Source organism: Staurois parvus, unplaced genomic scaffold (assembly GCF_062004578.1).
Source record: "Staurois parvus isolate SC_StPar_1 unplaced genomic scaffold, SC_StPar_1.0 ptg000315l, whole genome shotgun sequence".
NCBI classification, from domain to species: domain Eukaryota; kingdom Metazoa; phylum Chordata; class Amphibia; order Anura; family Ranidae; genus Staurois; species Staurois parvus.
This window is the reverse complement of record NW_028318111.1, coordinates 3,572,010-3,592,940: the sequence shown is the minus strand read 5'-3', so window position 1 is coordinate 3,592,940 and position 20,931 is coordinate 3,572,010. Positions and strand designations below refer to the sequence as shown.

The following is a 20,931-nucleotide window of genomic DNA, read 5'->3' as shown; positions in this document are numbered from 1 at the left end:
TAGTCCTTAGAAATTGAAAGTAAACAGCAGAGGAGAAGCTGTAAATCATGCTGGGAATCCAGGAAGTTGTGAAAAGAGATGGCCAGCAGACAGGCAACACAAGATTTATTTCAAGCAAACTTATATTGGATTGTAAAAAATAACTATTGTTTGTATTGCTAGTAAAATGCCGATGATATGTAGCACCTTCCTAGAATAGGTTACTAGAGAGGTTAAGTAAATGTATTCTTTTTGGCTCATCTGTAGTCAATGGAGCAGTGTGAGATTATGCGTCCTATTCAGGGGCGGACTGACCATTCAGGCATTCGGGCACTGCCCAACAGCCCAGGGTCAGTAGGGGGCCCCATGAGATGCCCCTGGTACCTTTCATAGGCTTTTTTGGGTGTGGTTTGAGTGTGAGTGAGGACACAGGGGCCCCATGATCTCTTATTGCCCAGGGGCCCCATGAGTTGTCAGTCCGCCCCTGGTCCTATTAACAGTTAGCCAACAACACTGACAGAAGCAGCGTTGTGTTTTACTTAAAAAAATGAACTTACTTCCATGAATGGTTCTGTAAAACTATAATAGAATCACATAAACTTTACCAATAAAAGTTACAATAAGCTTTCAGACATGTCTCTTACAAATGCATACAATGAACACATTTCTTGCAAAGCGCCACCTACAAATCACACTAAATACACTGAACTGCAATATATATATATCAGCCACTTTATTAGGTACATCTGTTCAATTGCATGGCAACACAAATGCTAATCAGCCATGGGCAGACTGGTGTGAGGTGATAGAAAGGCAACAGTAACTCAAATAATCACTTGTTACAACTAGTGCTGCACCAAAATGAAAATTCTGGTGCCGAAACCGATACCAAAATTTCAGAATGCATGTGGCCGAAAACAGAACCGAAACTGAAATGTCTCTGCGTATGTGGGGGTGGAGAGGCTCCAATTTTTATTTTGTATTTTTTTCTACTTTCATGTTTATTTTTTTTTTTTTTTACTTTATGATTTTATTGCTATCACATAGGGGACCAATAGCCAATTTTTAAATGCAATTGCCAGGTTTTTTTTTCTTCACTGTAGCTCACAGAATTAGCTGTCACTTTCCCCGGAGTTAAAGGAAACTTTGTTTCTTTTATCTCGGGGAACAAACTAAAAGGAAACTTTGTTTCTTTTAGCTGGGGGGAAAGTGACAGTTAATTCTGTGAGCTATAGTAAAGAAAAAAAAAAAAGACTGTAATTACATTTAAAAACTGACACTCGAATATAGTGACAGCCAGTCACTGTATACACTGCTCCTCTCCTGCCATTCTCCTTCTCCAGAAGGAGAAAACCCAGCCTGAAGGAATACTACCCTTCTGGGCACATTATCTGAAGTCAGGAGTTCACCGAAGTCCCAGCTCAGGGAAACCTGGGGGACCTAATTTCTAAGAGGAGCTGGAGCCAATTCAGAATGGGTTCACTGAGGATCTGGCCTGGAGGCTCACAGGAGAAGTGTCTGGCTGGTATTGAACGGAGGCAACCAAACACAAGGACATTGTGAGTAAAGCTGCACATACATTATTCAATTTCCTTTAGATTTACCTTCAATTTTGTAGTGTAAGGGCCTGCCTGATTGCATACAAATTAAAAATGTTCAGGTTTGACCTCATATTATATGGTTTTTTCAAATCTAAAGGAAAATTGAAGAAAATTATATAATGTATTGCCAGCCTAAAGGCTGGTTAAGAGATCCTAGTAACTGTTGCTGCTTAACCCTTTGAGAATTTGCTCCAGAGTTGCTGACTTAGGACTGCTCCTGTGCTTGGGGTCCCGAGTTGTTAGTCCGCCTATTACTAGTCCAGATAGTTCGCATTACCCCGAAGAGTCTAGTGAAGCCAGAGAGTGTCCTCTGCTACTTTGTGCACTAAATTTGGAGTATCTCAAGGTTTACCCTGCACCCCAGCCAAGTTCAACGAGCACTGAACCTTAAAAAATAAAAAGACATTCGAAGCCTGGTCATTGTGTTGCAAGAGTGTGGGAGCTGCTGTGTGCCTGGCTGCTTTGCACTCAAATAGGAAGAGAAGCTGGGAAAAATCTGCGGAGCCTGTTAGAGGTCTGCACTGCAGATATAAAATGAGAATGTATGCTGCGACCATGGACCTCCTTCAAAAATCACATATTGCTCCTTTTGCAGAAAATTAATAGACGCTCCAGTATAGTCATTTTATTTTTCGTTCGAGCCATCAAAGCTTGTCAGCTGCGATCAGTGGATGGCAGGCGTGAAGCACAGCCTTCTGCGAACTATTCTTACAGAGAACGGTCCGAAAAAGAGAAAATATTCAGTGAGCGGCAGTTGTGTGGAGGAAAATGCCTTGTTGATGTCAGAGGTCAGAGGAGGATGGACAGACTGGTTGATGGTAGGGTCAGAATTTGGCATAAACAACATGAAAGCATGGATCCATTCTGCCTTGTATCACCGGTTCAGGCTGGAGGTGGTGTAATGGTACAGGGGAGATTTTCTTGGCACTAGCAAGGTGTACCTAATAAAGTGGCCGGTGAGTGTATATGATAAGAGGTCAGAAGGGATTTGGTTTGTTCATTGCATATAGGGGAAGTATTGGAAAAGCACAGGAGGAAAAAAAGAACGAGATGTTGGCACTTCATTTTAGACTGACTGATGCACTGTCACTTTAAGTTGAAGCACTTAATGATAGCAGTATTACCTTTGATAGTTATTGCATGAGAGGATGAGGTTGATAGACTGAATTTATTTATTGTATGATTGCACACTTAGTGCTGTATGAGAGAAATTGTTTTGTAAATTGTACAGTTGCAAGAAAAAGTATGTGAACCCCTTGGGATTATGTGGAGTTTTGCATGAATTGGGCATAAAATGTGCTCTGAAAGTCATCTAAGTCACAACAATAGAAGAACACAGTCTGCTGAACATAATACTACACAAACATTAGATGTTGCCATGGTTTAATTGCACATAACATGTAAACATTCACAGTGCAGGGAGGAAAAAGTATGTGAGGCCCTAGCTTAATGTCTTCTCCCAGAGCTAATTGGAGCCAGGAGTGAGCCAACCTTGACTCCAATCAGTGTGATGATATTGGATGTGTTGCTGACAGCTGTCCTGCCCTTAAAAAACACACACCTGTTTTGGGTTTACTGGTTTCAAGAAGCACTGTCTGATGTGAAACATGCCTCGCAGAAAAAAATTCCCAGAAGACCTACAATCAAGAATTGTTGACTTGCATGAAGCTGGAAAGGGTTACAAAAGTATCTCCAAAAGCCTTGATGTTCATGTGTCCACGGTAAGACAGACTGGCTACAAATGGAGAAAGTTTAGCACTGTTGCTACTCTCCCTAGGCGTGGTCGTCCTGTAAAAATGACTGCAAGAGCACAGCGCAGAATGCTGCATGAGGTAAAGAAGAATCCCAGAGTGTCAGCTAAAGACCTACAGAAATCTCTGGCACATGCTAACATTTTTGTTGACACATCTACAATAAGGAAAACATTAAACAAGAATGGAGTACATGGGAGGACACCACGGAGGAAGCCATTGCTGTCCAAAAAGAATATTGCAGCACGTTTGAAGTTTGCAAAAGAGCACCTGGATGTTCCACAGCACTACTGGCAAAATATACTGTGGACAGATGAAACCAAGATTGAGGTGTTTGGGAAGAACACACAACACTATGTGTGGAGAAAAAAAGGCACAGCACACCAACATCAAAACCTCATCCCCACTGTAAAACATGGCGGAGGGAGCATCATGGTTTGGGGCTGCTTTGCTGCCTCAGGGCCTGGACGGATTGTTGTCATTGATGGGAAAATGAATTCCAGAGTTTATCAAGACATTTTGCAGGAAAACGTACGACCATCTGTCCGCCAACTGAAGCTCCGCAGAGGATGGGTGATGCAACAGGACAATGACCCAAGGCATACAAGTAATTTAGCAAAACAATGGCTGCAACAGCACAGAATACGCATTCTGGAGTGGCCCAGTCAGAGTCCTGACCTCAACCCGATTGAAATGCTGTGGCATGACCTTAAGAGAGCGATTCACACCAGACATCCCAAGAATATTGCTACACTGAAACAGTTTTGTGAAGAGGAGTGGTCCAAAATTACTCCAGATCGTTGTGCAGGTCTGATCTGCAACTACAGGAAACGTTTGGTTGAGGTTATTGCTGCCAAAGGAGGGTCAACCAGTTATTAAGTCCAAAGGTTCACATACTTTTTCCTCCCTGCACTGTGAATGTTTACATGTTATGTGCAATTAAACCATGGCAACATCTAATGTTTGTGTAGTATTATGTTCAGCAGACTGTGTTCTTCTATTGGTGTGACTTAGATGACGTTCAGAGCACACTTTATGCCCAATTCATGCAAAACTCCACGTAATCCCAAGGGGTTCACATACTTTTTCTTGCAACTGTATATGAGGTGATATAGACACAGCAGCAGGTATATACTGGAGTGGAATAGGGAGTACAGATTTATTACACCAATTTAGAGAGATCCCTGATGCCCTCTTTGATTTCAATCATGCTCTGGAGATCTTTGATTTCTACAGTGAAGTGGAAATAATTCAGGGGCTACCTACTTCCAGCAGTTTGTGATCTCGAGTGATTAGACAACTGCAGTACAGGACAGAAATCATAATGTCTGACTCTTGCTGTTGACGACATTGAACAAGCCTTTGCTGCTTAGCCCTTGGTGATATCCAGCTACCAGGGGCATCAACCAGGTATGGTATATACTGTACATACAGTCAAGGAAGTCGCTATCACTAGGCGAACTAGGCAGATGCCTAGGGTGCACTGCCACCTACGGCAAAGCCATGGCAGCTGGTTTCCCTACTCTCCATTGTGCCCCCCCAGGCCGGTCTTGGATGGATGCTGTGCCTCGCCACTGAGTGCCATGCACGTACGGCTGGTACAAGGAGAGAGCATCCTGGAGCCATGAAGTCCACAGAGGGGAAATGACAGCGAAGAGCTGAGAGGTGCAGGCTGTGCTCTCCTCTCCTGTCAGTGGAGCAATCCTCCATAAAGCAGATGACACAGGATGGCTCTTACATTGGCATGTTCAGTATTTGATTCACTCCCTGGCTCCCTGCTGCTGAGAGGTGAGCAGTCATTGGAGGAAATAGGGAGCACGGCAATCAAACAGTTTACAGCCTGATCTAAGAGCAATTCTATGTCATCTGCTAATGGAGGGTCGCTCCACTGACAGGAGAGCACAGCACAACCTGCACCTCTACCTGGTTTCCCACTTAAGTTCAGGGGGGAGCTTACAGGCCAGAGCACTCAATGAAAGGGGGGGGGGTAACAATTATTTGTGCTGAGATGAGAGGTTTATTGCAGGAGTGGGGATGGAGGCTATTTGTGCTGGGAAGGGTAATGGGGATGATGGGAGGGGGGGATTTTTTGCTAGGAGAAGGAATGGGGGATGTGTGCTAAAACGTAGGAGGGAGGTTTGGGGGGGATGATTTGTGCTAAGGGGGGGGGGAATTTGGGTAAGGTGGGAGGATTTTATGCTGGAAAGGGTAATTTGGAGGGGTGTTAGCTAGAGAAGAGATTTGGGGGAATTTATCTTATGTGGGGAGATTGAAGGAGGAGGATTGGCGCTGGAAGGGGGGATTTGAGGGGGATTGGGGGGAACTTGTACTATGAGAGGTGATTGGGGGGGGGTTCTAGGAGAGGGGGACTGGGTGAGGTTATACTTGGAGGGGGGGTATTTGTGCTAGGAAGGGGGATTTGAGTGGGGAGGAAGGATTTGTGCTGGGAAGGGTAATTTGGAGAGAACTGTGCGAAAAGGAAGGATTTAGGGGAATTTAGGAGGGGGGATTTTGGGGGGAGAGGATTTGTGATAGGGTGGAAACTTTGAGGGAAAAAGAGGATGTGTGCTAGGAGGGACAAAGTAGAACTACAGGTGGTTTTATTTTTTTTGGTTTTTTTGTGGGGGGGACTTGCCTAGGGTGCACAATAGTCTAGCCCCGGCTCCCACACAGTAGTTACATTGGTCCAAGCTGGACCAATGAAACTAATTATAAAACATACAAATTACTAAAATGATACTTTAAAAGTCTACCATAATCTTAATGAGACACTTATTACTCTTACTCTTGTTTGATTCTTTTCTGCAATCACCGTGATACATTCTTGCAAGAGTGAAAGTGAATATGTAAGAATTGTTGAAGAAAAGATTTGATGTAAGGTAAGTACTTGTGCAATATTTTGTGGTCAAAATGTTTTGCACAAAGCAGCATGCAAGGAAAACCAAGACCTTGACACAAAAAGCAAATGGAGAGGTGACAATACCTATTAGCTAACTCCATCCACCGTCTCTTTACCGCTCTCTTCTGTATAAATTCATTCAAAAATAGCTCTGCGGAACGCAGCGCTCACGCCACTTTTTTTTATTCACAACATTACAAGTGAATATATTTCCGCTTGAGGAAAATAAATTGGCCTCTTGAGGGATTGTTTGGTGAAAGATGAATCTATCTTCCTCTGCATTCCTCTCCCCGAACGAAATTCAGGGAGGAATTGGAAGATGAATTCTATAATGGACATTATAATCAAGCACTGCTCATTATAGGTACAGAGACACGTTTAATAGCTCATAACCCCCGGAGGAATTTAATGGGGACCCGTCCTCCTGTATCAAACGCTAAAAATACTTCATTAAACCTGGCTATTGAACCTGAGTGAATGCAGTCCATTTTGTAGCACGATGAAAGATGACAGTGACTAGGAAATGACATTTAAGTTAGTGATTGCATTAACCTCTGCCGTACTGGAGTCACCTGCTACAACGCCAAGAGCTGCAACACTTGAGAGCCACAGGTATAAGCCGCCGGCTTGTGGTTACAGAAGGGCTGCGGGGTTCAATATCAATTTTAATTATAAAATGAGACAATTAATGGGCCATGTTGTGGGCACCCCTTTCCTTTATCATAGATACAAATTAAAAACATTTGCATATTCCTCTACATAACAAAATAACCATCAGGGAACATCTACTACAATATGTCATGTTTGTATGGCCAAATTAAAGTGAAACTATAGTAATACTAATAAAAATGTCCTACTTAACGCTCTGTGTAATGGTTTTGCACAGAGCAGCACCAATCCTTCTCTTCTTGGGTCCCCTGTCGCCACACCTGGGTCCTCCATGAGCTGAGTGCCCCTAAAAGGAAGTCGCTTGCTTTGGGGGCACTCGTGCAAGCTCGTTCTGGAGCCGGCTCTGTGCGTCCATAGACTCACAGAGAGCATCTCAGCCGCGCCCCCCACTCCATCATCACTGGCTGTGATTGACAGCAACGGGAGCTAATGGCTCACGCTGCTGTCTCTGAGCCAATAAGGAGGGAGAGAGTCAGGCGAGAATGGGATTGAGACCAGGTAAGTATAACGGGGGAGGCACATAGATGGTTTTTTACCCTCATTCATAAAGGTAAAAAGCCTTCAGCCTTTAGCCCTGGTTCACGTATATGCAAATTGGATACGTTTTAAACCGATTTGCATGAAATGTGAACCAAAATCCTTTCCGGTACAATTTCCAGTGTCATACACTAACAACTCACAGCTGAACGAAATTGCACCAAGCACTTTTACTAATTGCACTGCAAACCGGCCCTGCACATGTGTGAACCAAGGCTTAGAACCACTTTAAGAATTCCACAAAACAATCAGATCTAAAGTTTGTAAGATTTGAAGTAATCTTTTAGACATCTTTTGCTTTTACTTACAATCACTGTTATTCCACTTCCTGGTTTCAAGCAGTAGTGATGTAACCAATACCTTACAGCTGCATCCTGGAAAGGCTACATCACCTGTACCTTCCCACTCAGATCATGTGCACTGTCATATGTTCAAGGAGGCAGACCCACAGTTCTGGGTCTGCCTCTGAGATCCAAAGTAAAAGTGTAATTGGTTCATGTGCCCTTAATTAAAATGGCCACTATGAAAAGAATGGAGAGGAAAAACAAAAAGGTATACAAAGAACAAAAAGCCTGCAAATATTTATCTAAAAATCTGTTTGCAGACTGCCATCACCAAACACTTTTAAGGGTGCCTTTGTTGTGATTTTTCAGAGAAAGGTAAAGTTCTTCTTGTGAATTGAACACCCACTGCCACTATTTAAGCTGCAAAGGTAGCAGGCAGAGGTGTTTACATACCAAGGCTTTGCGACCATAGCAACATTTATTGATCTTACCACCAAATGCAACTCATTTAAGCTAATGGGCAAGTACCACAAACGCCCTGCAACTGTGTACAATGCTGCAGGGCGTGGGTTGGCATTTCCAGGGTTAAACCAGGCAGTCAGGAAGCATCACATATCACTGTCTAATGCCTTTAAAAAGAAATCTGAACACAGAACTAGGGATGCACCGAAATTTACCGTATATACTCGAGTATAAGCCGACCCGAATATAAGCCGAGGTACCTAATTTTACCACAAAAAACTGGGAAAAACTATTGACTCGAGTATAAGCCGAGGGGGGAGGAATAGTGCCCCATCGTTGGTGTCAGTGGGGGGAGGAATAGTGCCCCATCGTTGGTGTTAGTGGGGGGGAGGAATACTGCCCCATCGTTGGTGTCAGTGGGGGAAGGAATAGTGCCCCATCATTGGTGTCAGTGTGGGAGGAATAGTGCCCCATCGTTGGTGTCAGTGGGGGCAGGAATAGTGCCCCATCATTGGTGTCAGTGGGGGGAGGAATAGTGCCCCATCATTGGTGACCCCTGCTCCAGCCTGGGCTCGCTCGCTCCCTCCCTCTCCCATGGTACACACTTACCGGTCAGATGTCTTCCTTCTCCGGCCGCTCTCCTCCTCTTTACTCGCTCGATCTTCGCAGTGCCGCTCGGCTCCTCCTCTCCAAGCTCCACCTCCTCGCCGGTGATTGGGCGCCTGTGTGCCTCTCCTGAGCTACAGTTGCGGCGGCCAATCACCGGCGAGGATTGATCCCGGGGGTGTGTCCAGATGACAGGGACGGCATTTCATCTGCAGACGTTGACTCGAGTATAAGCCGAGGGGGCCGTTTTTCAGCACAAAAAATGTGCTGAAAAACTCGGCTTATACTCGAGTATATACGGTATGTGGCCGAAAATACCCCTTTTGGTCATCGGCCGAAATTTAAAAAAAGCACCGATACAGGTGCCAAAAAACCCAGCCCCTTGCCGCCGCCCGCCCGCCGCTGCTCGGTAGTTCTCAGAAACCTGAGAAACCATCGAACGATCCCAGCGTTTGGCATAGAGATGAGTAAAGGAAAGTTGCCCTTGGAGGACCGGAGCGATGACACTTCCGGTTCAGGCCATTTTTTTTTTTTTTTTAAAGCCGTAGGTCAATGCTTTTTTTTGATCCAATACTTTACATTGCAGAGGAGAGATGTGGGGTCTTATTGTCTTATCCATAAAGAGAACCTGTCACTAATTATTTCTATCACAAGAGATGCATGCATTTCTTGTCATAAGAATAAAAAAAAAAAAAAAAGACAGTGCAAGAAAAAAAATAAATAAATAAAAAACGTTTAAAGTGCCCCCATCCCCCCGTACTCGCACGTAGTGGTGACCGCATACGTAGGCCACGCCCACATATGTAAATGGTGTTCAAACCACACACGTGAGGAATTGTCAGAGCAAGAGCAATAACTCTTGCATTAGATCTCCTCTGTAACTTTACACTGCTAACCTGTAGAATTTCTTAAATCATCACCCATGGAGATTTTTAAGTACCGCAGTTTCACGCCATTCCATGAGTGTGCGCAATTTTAAAGCGTGACATGTTGGGTATCTATTTACTCGCCGTAACATCCTCTTTCATATATTTAAAAAACAATTGGGGTGTATAGTGTTTTTTTTGTTTTTTTAATCAAAGTGTATTTTTTTCGCAAAAAATATATATTCATTTTTAAAAACTGCGCATTTTGGTTTTCAGCCAAGTGCATTTTGAATTTTTGGTTTTGGCACCAGAATTATCATTTTGGTGCACCACTACACAGAACGCTTTCAGAGGTGCAGCATTTTCAAACAAGTCTAAACCTAGGCATAGGAGGAGATCATTACGCTGTAAACCAAAGAAATAAATTAAAATAACATCCATCTGTGTGAACTAAAATTGGCTAAAAGGTTTTTCGAGGCCTGCAGTAGAGATGCATCATTCACAGCATATGGAGCATCAGTTAGTGTGCCCAGTGGAAGAGTTCTACCATAGAGTCGCTCAGAGCAACCATATTCTTCCTTACAAATTGCAGTGAGGTATAAGCAGGTAAGGAAGGTCTGACAGATTGCTATTGAGAAACACAGGTCTGTTCCAACAAAACAAGGGACCTGTGGATTATATGAAAATTAGCATCAGAAATGTAACTTTACTGCATCCCCATAGTGGACAACATTCCAATATCATTTTCAGGGACATTACATGTGATGTAATGATCAACACACCACCGGCTACAGCATCTTCTTGGTGTGGCCAACAAGAAGGCCTAGTTATTCATGCCTTTACCCTATTAAAGCTAAAAAAAAAAAAAAAAAAAAAAAAAGTATGAGGAACTTTTTAAGCTGAAGACTGCTTATATGCAGAATCACTTTATAATGAAACACAACAAATACTGAGAATGACACCCAACATACAGGATGGGAAATGTGCTACAGTATAGCATCCACAGAGATATGAACAGATTCTGAGAATAAGACCCACCACCAAGGAACCAAAGTGCTAGGCCAGCCACTCTCGGATAGGGTTCCCTCAGAGGTTGCTAGGGGTTCCTTGAGCCAAGGTGGATTGAACTCCCATTTAACAGTGCCTCCATTGTTCCAAATCCAATGCCAAATGACAAGGCCAAGACCATGACATCAGTCATCTTTCTAGCTGATTGTAAGGGTAACAATCCCCTAACCACTATAAGGCCCCTTTCACACCCATCAGATCTGCTTGCTGCATAAAAGACACGATTCATACTAAAGTACAGCAACTATACATACAGTAAAAAACACACAGAAAATTACATCCAGCATACAGCCATTACGTAGTACTGTGTCACTTTATAAATAACATACACAACAAAATTCTACAGAGAAGGAACAACCCGCATGCCATTCCACAAAGGAATGACATGCAACAATTTGCCATACTTGACACAATAGTGTTTACCATGCCAGAAAGACTGGCACAGAGGACTTTGATAAAATGTTCTTTATTTTTAACCCAGCACACTGTACTGAAGATCACTTCATAGCAACTAGTTACATTTCAGGTCAAAACTGACCCTTTGACAGGCAGGAATTAAAAAGCTCCTACTTGAGAAAAGGTCGGTTTAAACCTGACATGTAGTGACTTGACTTTGGCATGACGTTACTGTCAAACTGCTGGTTTTTGAAAATGTGTTAGAAGAAACAAAGAAAATTTTTCTGGATATATTGCAAGTCCTTTGAGCTGGGTTCATGCGAATATGAAAACTGAATAAATCACTATATCCAACATGTATAACAAGCATAGTAGTACTACGCAATGCAATAGGAAACCATGTTAAATGGACTGTAGTACGATTCTGCAAAAAGCACTAAAAAATGCATTGGTGTGAACGGAGCCTTAAAGTGGAAGCAAAGTCCACTTTGTAAGTTGGGAGATATTCACACAGAATGCAGCCGGTGATGTCACCAGCGTATGCGCACTGAAGGGAAGGCACACTGTGCCAGACCTTCAGAGCTCCGTGCCACATGCACGGGAGTGACGTCATCACGACTTCAGGCATTCATGCTGCCGGTACCCACAAACCCAGAAGGAAGACCAGGTGAAGATGGTGGCACCAGGGAGCTGTGACAGTGTGGTGCTGGAGGGCTCTGTGTACAGGTAATTATGAGGTGCATACTAGTACAGTATAACCTACACCTGCAGGGGGCCCATTATTTTGCTTTTTTTTGTGGGGGGGGGCAATTTATTACCATTTTAATATGGTACCCGCTCACCCTCCCTTCCCAGAAATAGCTTTCCGCAAGATTTTGGAATGCACATGGGAATTTGTGCTTATTCAGGTATTGATGTTGGGCAATAAGTTAGAATCAATGTTCCAAGTCATCCCAAAAGTGTTCAGTAGAGTTGAGATCAGGCCATTCAAGTTCTTTCCTACCCCTGGACACTCTCTCTGACTTCACTTCTTTACCTTCCCCATCCCACCCTTTTTTTTTTTTTCCCTCTTTACTCACACCATAAACCTTTTACCCCATACAGTGTTCATTTTTACGTCAAATTTTTTGTTTTTGTCATATTTTAGTCACCTAAATTCTTTTAGTTTTATTCGTATTTGACTAAAATCTCCAGTATAAAAAACAAACAAAAATATTGCTTTTTAAACAAACAGAAGTGCAACTTTAAAATATTAAAAAAAAAACAAAAAATGTAAACTCTATTGGCTGCAATGCCATTGCACATATTACCTGGATATAAGGACTTGATCTGTTGATAGTGAAAACAAATATCAACATCTTTATAAAAAAAAAGAACAAAAAAAAAACAAGTTTCATAAACAAACAATAAAACTGCCTTTTGACCACTGTTAATTTTGAGGTCAGATTTTGATATAGTTCTAGTCATAGACTTATGAAATATAAACAAAATATTGGTGATAATTGGTCTTGACTTGTCTATGCTTTTGAGATTTTACCCTAAAATGAAGAGGTATTTAATGTTCAGCACAAGTATTGTTGGGTATTACCGTATTTTTCGCTCCATAAGAGGCATTATTTTCCCCCCACAAAATAGGGAAATGTCTGTGCGGCTTATGGAGCGAAAATTGACCAGGACTCCTCCCCTGCGCGTTAGAATACCAGGCCAGCCGCTCGGCTCTTCTATGGCAGAAGAGAGGAGGAGTCCGAGTCAGCAATGCAGCAGCGCCAGGCAGGGCCCAAAGCAGCTGCCCCTTAAAGCGGAGTTCCAGCTGAAAATACAAAATACAAAAACTGTAGCTGCTGACTTTTAAAACACAGCCACTTTAATGTTCCTTGGTCCAGCAGTGTCCTCACCACCGCTGGTTTCACCGTCCGTCTTCTCTCCCTGGCGCTGGTATCTTTAGCATGGGCACCCGGCTTGCGGCTTCACTGAGCATGCGCAAGAGGCATTGCGCTTTGTGAATGGCCCTATAGTCTTCTGGGACCTATTACGTGTCCCAGAAGACTACAGGGACGGAGGGTGGAAGGGAGAACAACTTCTGCTTCCGATCACAGCGGAAGTGGGAGCGGGTACCTGTCAAATTTGGGTACCTGCTCTCCCGCTCCCCAAAGATCTGCAGTCTCTGGTCATGTCCTGTACCGTGGCCGCGGTCTCTGGTCATGTCCTGTACCGTGGCCGCGGTCTCTGGTCATGTCCTGTACCGTGGCCGCGGTCTCTGGTCATGTCCTGTACCGTGGCCGCGGTCTCTGGTCATGTCCTGTACCGTGGCCGCGGTCTCTGGTCATGTCCTGTACCGTGGCCGCGGTCTCTGGTCATGTCCTGTACCGTGGCCGCGGTCTCTGGTCATGTCCTGTACCGTGGCCGCGGTCTCTGGTCATGTCCTGTACCGTGGCCGCGGTCTCTGGTCATGTCCTGTACCGTGGCCGCGGTCTCTGGTCATGTCCTGTACCGTGGCCGCGGTCTCTGGTCATGTCCTGTACCGTGGCCTCTGGTCATGTCCTGTACTATGGCCGCGGTCTCTGGTCATGTCCTGTACTATGGCCGCGGTCTCTGCTCATGTCCTGTACTATGGCCGTGGTCTCTCGTCATGTCCTGTACTATGGCCGCAGTCTCTGGTCATCTCCTGTACTGTGTCCGCGGTCTCTGGTCATCCCTTGTACTGTGTCCGCAGTCTCTGGTCATCTCCTGTACTGTCTGCAGTCTCTGGTCAATTCCTGTACTATGTCTGCAGTCCATTGGTTCAGAATATTTTTTTTCTTGTTTTCTTCCTCTAAAACCTATGTGCATCTTATGGAGCGAAAACGTACTTTGTGTACACCCATGACTGTTGTTTTATATACCCCGATTGCAATGTGAAAGCGACTTTATGTTAAATCCTAATGTGACTCTTTAAATAAAGAATTGATTAAAAAAAGCCTTGCCTTTATGGAGTTGGCATTTTACTCAGTTGCACAGTAAGACAGGAGCAGAAAAGAGCCGTCCTCAAACTGTTGCCACAACACTGTTCCGTGAATGAACTGCAATTCCTGACAGCCTTAGTGGCTGTGGGCTTTTAGTTTTCAGTGAACTACCATGGCACTGTGGAGTGCCGTGGTAGTTCATTGAAGCTTCCTGTCAGAATATCTGCTTGACCGTATATATTTTGCACGGCAAGCAGATATTCTAACAGGTCTGCAGGAGACCTGCATGGCATCAGCGGTCTACTGATCGCTGGTGTAATATTTTCCAGGCTTCTGCAGACAAAAATAATAAATGCACTTTTATCTTCAAAAAAATGTGCATTTATATTTTTTGTCCACAAGGTTAACTTATACTTTAAGCTTTGACAATAAAACCTGGAAGCTGATTGCTTTCTATGCAGAGCTCCACCAGATGTTGCACTCTCCAGTTTTAGTAAGTCAACTAGGGATGCACGGAAATTTCGGTGGCCGAAACGTTTCAGCCGTCGGCCAAAATAAAAGAAAGCATCGATACAGGTGTAGAAAAAAACCCCGAGCCTCGCAACCGCCTGGCAGTTTTCAGTCTTACCTGAGAAACCATTGAACGATCCCGGCATTGGGCATAGAGATGGTTGAAAGAAACATGGCCTCCACTCATCTCTATGCCCTTGGAGGACCGGAGAGATGTCACTTCTGGTTCAGGCCAATTTTTTTTTTCTAAAGCACTATATCAATGCTTTTTTTTTGATCCAATGCTCTACATTGCAGAGGAGAGATGTGGGGTCTTATTGACCCCATATCTCTCTATAAAGAGGACCTGTCACTAATTATTTCTATCACAAGGGATGCATGCATTTCTTGTGATAAGAATAAAAAAAATTATTAAAAAAATTTTAAAGGAACAGTGAAAAAAAAAAAAAAAACCCAAACCATTAATTAATTGATTAATTATTTAAATACATACATAAATAAATAAATAAATAAATAAATAATTTAAAAGTTCCCCCGTGCTCGCACATAGTGGTGAACGCATACGTAGGCCATGCCCACATATGTAAATGGTGTTCAAACTACACACGTGAGGTATCACCACAATCAGGGCAATAATTCTCGCACCAGACCTCCTCTGTAACTTTACACTGCTAACCTGTAGAAATTTTTAAAGCATCACCCATGGAGATTTTGGAGTACCGCAGTTTCACGCCATTCCACAAGCGTGCGCAATTTTAAAGCGTGACATGCTGGGTATCTATCTACTTGCCATAACATCCTCTTTCATATTTTACAAAAAAATTGGTATATTGTTATTTTTTGTTTTTTTTAATCAAAGGGTATTTTTTTCAAAAAAAAAATATTGATTTTTAAAAACAGCACATTTCGGTTTTCGGCGAAGTGCATTTTGAATTTTCGTTTTCAGCACCAGAATTTTCATTTCAGTGCACCACTAAAATCAACCCCACAGTGTCATTCGTTCCTATGATGTAGGGTCAACCCCAGCATTCAGGAGAGGATGGAATTCAGCCTCCTCCAGAGTGGCTCCACCTCCTGCCCTCTGCCTCACTTCTACAGCCAAAAAGTAGAACTCTGATGTAAAGAGGGGACTAAGTGATGGACGGCTCTCTGTTGGCGGACTCTGATTTAATGAGTGACCCTGTGGTGATGAGGACTTCTGACATGAAGGGGGGATGCTTATGTTAATTTCATCAAGGTGGTTGTGTGCATCATCCCAGACTAAGGTTTCCCAATGAGAAGTAACATTAGCATTTTTTTTTTACATTTTGGACTGGGGTTCCTCAAGATTTTGCATTTTTTTTTTAGAGGGTACACGACGGAAAAAAAGTTGAGAAACACTGACCTATGCCATTATATGTTGTAGAGCTGTATGTTCTCTTTTAGGATCCCCGTGCTTCAATTTTGAGAACATTAAATTACAATATGGCTTGTGACACAATAGTACATGCTATATTATTGTTTTTTAATTTGCTATATTTTTTCCATGAAATTGGCGTTACAATTTAACCCAACCACAGACATTAGAGAGTATTTGTTGTACAACTTTTAGAACCTGCTTGTTACATTGTTATATTGTGAAAATATAGGTGACAAATTCTTCAATATAATATAATAAATCACAAAACAAGCAAATCACAATGTAGGTATAGATACAGAGATTTTCAGGTTTTGTTTTTAATCAAGCTTTAAGTCAAAAGAATTAACTCATGCGGGGGAGGTGACCAGCTAGTTATCTGTGCTCACCACAAAGCAGATAAAAATAGAAGAAAGAATTTAAACTGTTAAAGAATGAAGGAGACCATGCAATGCTCCAGACACATTATTACATAGTATAGCTATAGTCTGTCCATGTAGGCTGCACAACCCACACAAGTCTACCATTCCCTATTATTGTAGTCTGTGCACACAGCATTATGGTCAACAGCAGTTTCTGGTATTCAGGCAGGAAAATACAACTAAACCTTATCTCCTGCTCAGGAAGTCTGAGATGCACTATATTGCCAAAAGTATTGGTCGGCCAGCCTTTACACACACGACCTTTAATTGGCATCCCAGTCTTAGTCCGTAGGGTTCAATATTGAGTTGGCCCCGACCTTTGCAGCTATAACAGCTTCAACTCTTCTGGGAAGGCCATCCACAAGGTTTAGGAGGGTGTCTATGGGAAGGTTTGACCATTCTTCCAGAAGAGCATTTGTGAGGTCAGGCACTGATGTCGGGGGAGGAGGCCTGGCTCACAGTCTCCACTCTAATTCATCCCAAAGGTGTTCTATCGGGTTGAGGTCAGGACTCTGTGCAGGCCAGTCAAGTTCCTCCACCCCAAACTCGCTCCTCCATGGCTTTATGGACCTTGCTTTGTGCACTGGTGCGCAGTCATGTTGGAACAGGAACGGGCCATCCCCAAACTGTTCCCACAAAGTTGGGAGTATAAAATTGTCCAAAATGTCTTGGTATGCTGACACCTTAAGAGTTCCCTTCACTGGAACTAAGGGGCCAAGTCAACCCCTGAAAAACAACCCCACATCATAATCCCCCCTCCACCAAACTTTACACTTGGCACAATGCAGTCGGGCAAGTACTGTGCTCCTGGCAACCGTAAAACCCAGACACGTCCATCAGATTGCCAGACAGAGGAGCGTGATTGGTCACTCCAGAGAACACGTCTCCACTGCTCTAGAGTCTAGTGGCGGTGTGCTTTACACCACTGCATCCAACGCTTTGCATTACACTTGGTGATGTAAGGCTTGGATGCAGCTGCTCGGCCATGGAAACCCATTCCATGAAGCTCTCTATGCTCTGTTGTTGTGCTAATCTGAAGGCCACACGAAATTTGGGGGTCTTTAGCTATTGACTCTGCAGAGTTGGCGACTTCTACACACTGTCCACTTCAGCATGCACTGACCCCGCTCTGTCATTTTTCGTGGCCTACCACTTGGTAGCTGAGTTGATGTTGTTCCCAATTGCTTCCACTTTGTTGTAATACCACTAAGGCCTCTTTCACATGGACGTTCCGATGGGGTCCGCATGCCCGTTTTTTCAGGTGGACCCGATCGGAACCTCCATTCTCCTCCATGGAGCAGTGGGTGTAAACGGACATGTGTGCGTTTACACCTACCAATATCCAATATGATCTGACCCGCAGAAAAGGAACAGATGGGAATCCAATTCCCCTTCCATCAGATCAGATGAAAATGGACAGGCGGTCCATTTTCACCCAACTGCCTATTAAGGAGAGCGAGCTGCTCTGTTTCCGCTCTGCAGTGGCAAAGCGGACATAGATCTGTCATCCACTTGCTCAGTGGGTATCGGCGGATAGATCCCCCTGCTGAGCAAGCAGATCCGCTAAATGGGTCCACCCATGTGAAAGGACCCTAACAGTTAACTGTGGAATATTTAGTAGCCAGGAAATGTCACGGATGGACTTATTGCACAGGTGACAACCTATCACGGGACCACGCTTGAATCCACTGAGCTCCTGAGAGCGACCCATTCTTTCACAAATGTTTGTAAAAGCAGTCTGCATGCCTAGGTGATGATTTTATACACCTGTGGCCATGGAGGTGATTGGATCATCTGAATCCAATGATTTGGAGGGGGGGCCCAATACTTTTGGCAATAGAGTGTATTTTGCGTCCACCTTAAAAGCTTGGCAAACTTCTCCCAGTCACTCCAACTAACCTGCCATGAGCTCCTATACTCATCACCATTCCTAGATCATTTTTTTAAAGCCCACCTCATACCCATCATCTACACTGGAAGCTTTGAAACCATACAGTCCCCTCCACCCAATGAACTAGCAGCTTGTTCATAAGCAACGTCCTCCAGCTCCATACTGGCGACCTGTGCCAAGACAATGCCCTCTACCTCAATTCCAGCTATGAGCTTGTGCCAAGGAAATGCCCTCTCCCCCTATAATGTCAGTTTAAACCCCAGAAATGCCCCTATGCCCTATACTTTTAGCCTGTGCCCAGGTAATACTGTCCATATCAGCCTTTAATAAATGGTGGACCATGGTCCGGACAAGGACTAAACAACGCTCATGTCCAGATCATCAGTCCGCAGCGCTGGATATCTGCTGCTCAGCAGTCAGTTGCTGAGATCGAGGTTGTCCCAGCAACCAATGACTTCACATGTGCACCCCGCCCCTTGTAGCAAGTTTCTCAGGCCAGTCCGGCCCCCTTCAGCTCCCTCCTTCTGCCAGATCCTACCCCCTTCAGCTCCTTCTTTTTCACATCTTCCATCCGTTCCTGCCCACCTACTGGACATATTCAGGTATGCTGTTCACATGGATGGGATTTATGAGGGCACTCTGATGGGCACAGGTGATGTAAAGGGGAACTCTGATGGGCAAGGGTGATGTAAAGGGGAACTCGCGTGGGCACGGGTGATGCAAAGGGGAACTCGCGTGGGCACGGGTGATGTAAAGGGGCACTCCGGTGGGCACGGGTGGTGTAAAGGGGCACTCCGGTGGGCACGGGGGGTGTAAAGGGGCACTCCGGTGGGCACGGGTGGTGTAAAGGGGCACTTCGGTGGGCACGGGTGGTGTAAAGGGGCACTCCGGTGGGCACGGGTGGTGTAAAGGGGCACTCCGGTGGGCACGGGTGGTGTAAAGGGGCACTCCGGTGGGCACAGGTGGTGTAAAGGGGCACTCCGATGGGCTCATATGATGCAATTGTGCCCATTATAGGTATCATTGGGAAGAATTGTACCCCTTTCTAGATGTTATTGAGAAGTATTGTGCCCCTTCACTGAATTGGAATTGTGATCCATCAATTTGTGTCATTGGGAAGAATCGTGCCCTATCATTAGTGTCATTTGGAGGAATTGTTCCTCTTCATTGGGAGGCATTGTGCCCCATAAGTGTCATTGGGAAGAATTGTGCCTTACCATTGGTGTCATTGGGAGGAATTGTGCCTCTACCATTGGTGTCATTGGGAAGAATTGTGCCCCTTCATTGGTGTCATTGGCAGGAATTTTGCCCCTTCATTGGCGTCATTAGAATTGTGTCCCTTCATTGGTGTCATTGGCAGGAATTGTGCCCATTCATTGGTGTCATTAGAATTGTGCCCCTTCATTGGTGTCATTAGAATTGTGCCCCTTCATTGGTGTCATTAGAATTGTGCCCCTTCATTGGTGTCAGAAGGGGGAATTACGTCCCATTGTTGGTGTCAGTGAATGGAATAGGGCCCCAAGGACCAGATAAAAGCAAGCAAAGAACTACATCCGGCCCCGGGGCCGCAGTTTGGGCACAGCATTATACTATGAGGCGTTGCCACGGCAACGCCCTCATTCCATAAAAGGTCATGTCCTCTCCTATATAACACTACACCCGGGTAACTCCCCCCCCGTATGGTGTCACTCTCTCCGCCATCCTCTATACCTCTTAGTTCTCCTCACACTCCGTTCTCCACACTTTCATTAGCGGTCCCGGGTCACAAGAAGACAGACAGCCGTCTTCCGCTTTACGTCAAAAAACCGGGAGAGTGACGTCATTCAAAGTTCGCGCCCGCAGAGCGGAAGTGACGCCCTCCGCCAATCAGCGCTCAGAGGCTTCCCTCCGCCCACTCCCCGTCCTATAGCGCTCGCCACTGTGTACACAGAGGACGCATGGAGCGGGTGTCAGGGACGTCACCCGGACCTGACATGTCTGCTCTTCTCTGTATGGGGCTCGGGCTGCATCCACTCCGGACTTCACTTCCTTCCCAATGTCATTCTAGGATGAATGCAATGCTATGATAGTATACTATATATAGTAAATAAATATATTCAGTATTCCTGTAGTAAATGGTACCGGGGTCTTACAGAGATATGGACTCACTCCATGACTTGTGGGTGTGAAAGTGACAACGTTGAAAGTGGAAGTAATGTAACATAGTTTTGCTTCTGCTGTGTGATGAGACACCTAGCTAACAGGTGGGAAGCCTCACTTTCCTCTTTCACTACATGCGCTGCTAGTAATACGGAGTCATGTCTGAGCTTACTGAGCTTCAATAGTTGGTGCCCTTTAGCTGGTGCCTCTGTGACTGAAGTTGTCAATTTATTTGCTGCGTCGTGAGCTACAGCAGCATCAAAGCTTGTGGCGGCCTTATATAGTTTCCAGGAAAATGTCTGATGAGCATAGGTGCGGTGGACATGGTCATCTGACCGAAAGAGACAAAAGGACATTGCGCAGGATTGTGACCCGGAATTAGGAAACAACTGCTGCAAAAGCGACTGCAGAGCTCAATCTCAGTGTTCACGGGACTGAGATTGAGCTCTGCAGTCACATTTGCAGCAGTTGTGAGAGGAAATATTAGAGGAACTGAATGTATTCTCTCTTGAG

At 44.5% G+C, this 20,931-nt stretch overlaps 1 protein-coding gene across 1 annotated transcript in view; it reads right to left on the bottom strand.

Annotated features, from left to right (window-relative positions):
* Positions 1 to 20,112, bottom strand: part of ZRANB3 (zinc finger RANBP2-type containing 3) — a 427,423-nt gene extending 407,311 nt beyond the window's left edge. Inside the window, exon 1 of the mRNA XM_089683596.1 lies at positions 19,990 to 20,112. The gene's annotated coding sequence lies outside the window, so the exon portion shown is untranslated. The remainder of the gene's footprint in view (positions 1 to 19,989) is intronic.
* Between the last annotated feature and the right edge of the window lie 819 nt (positions 20,113 to 20,931).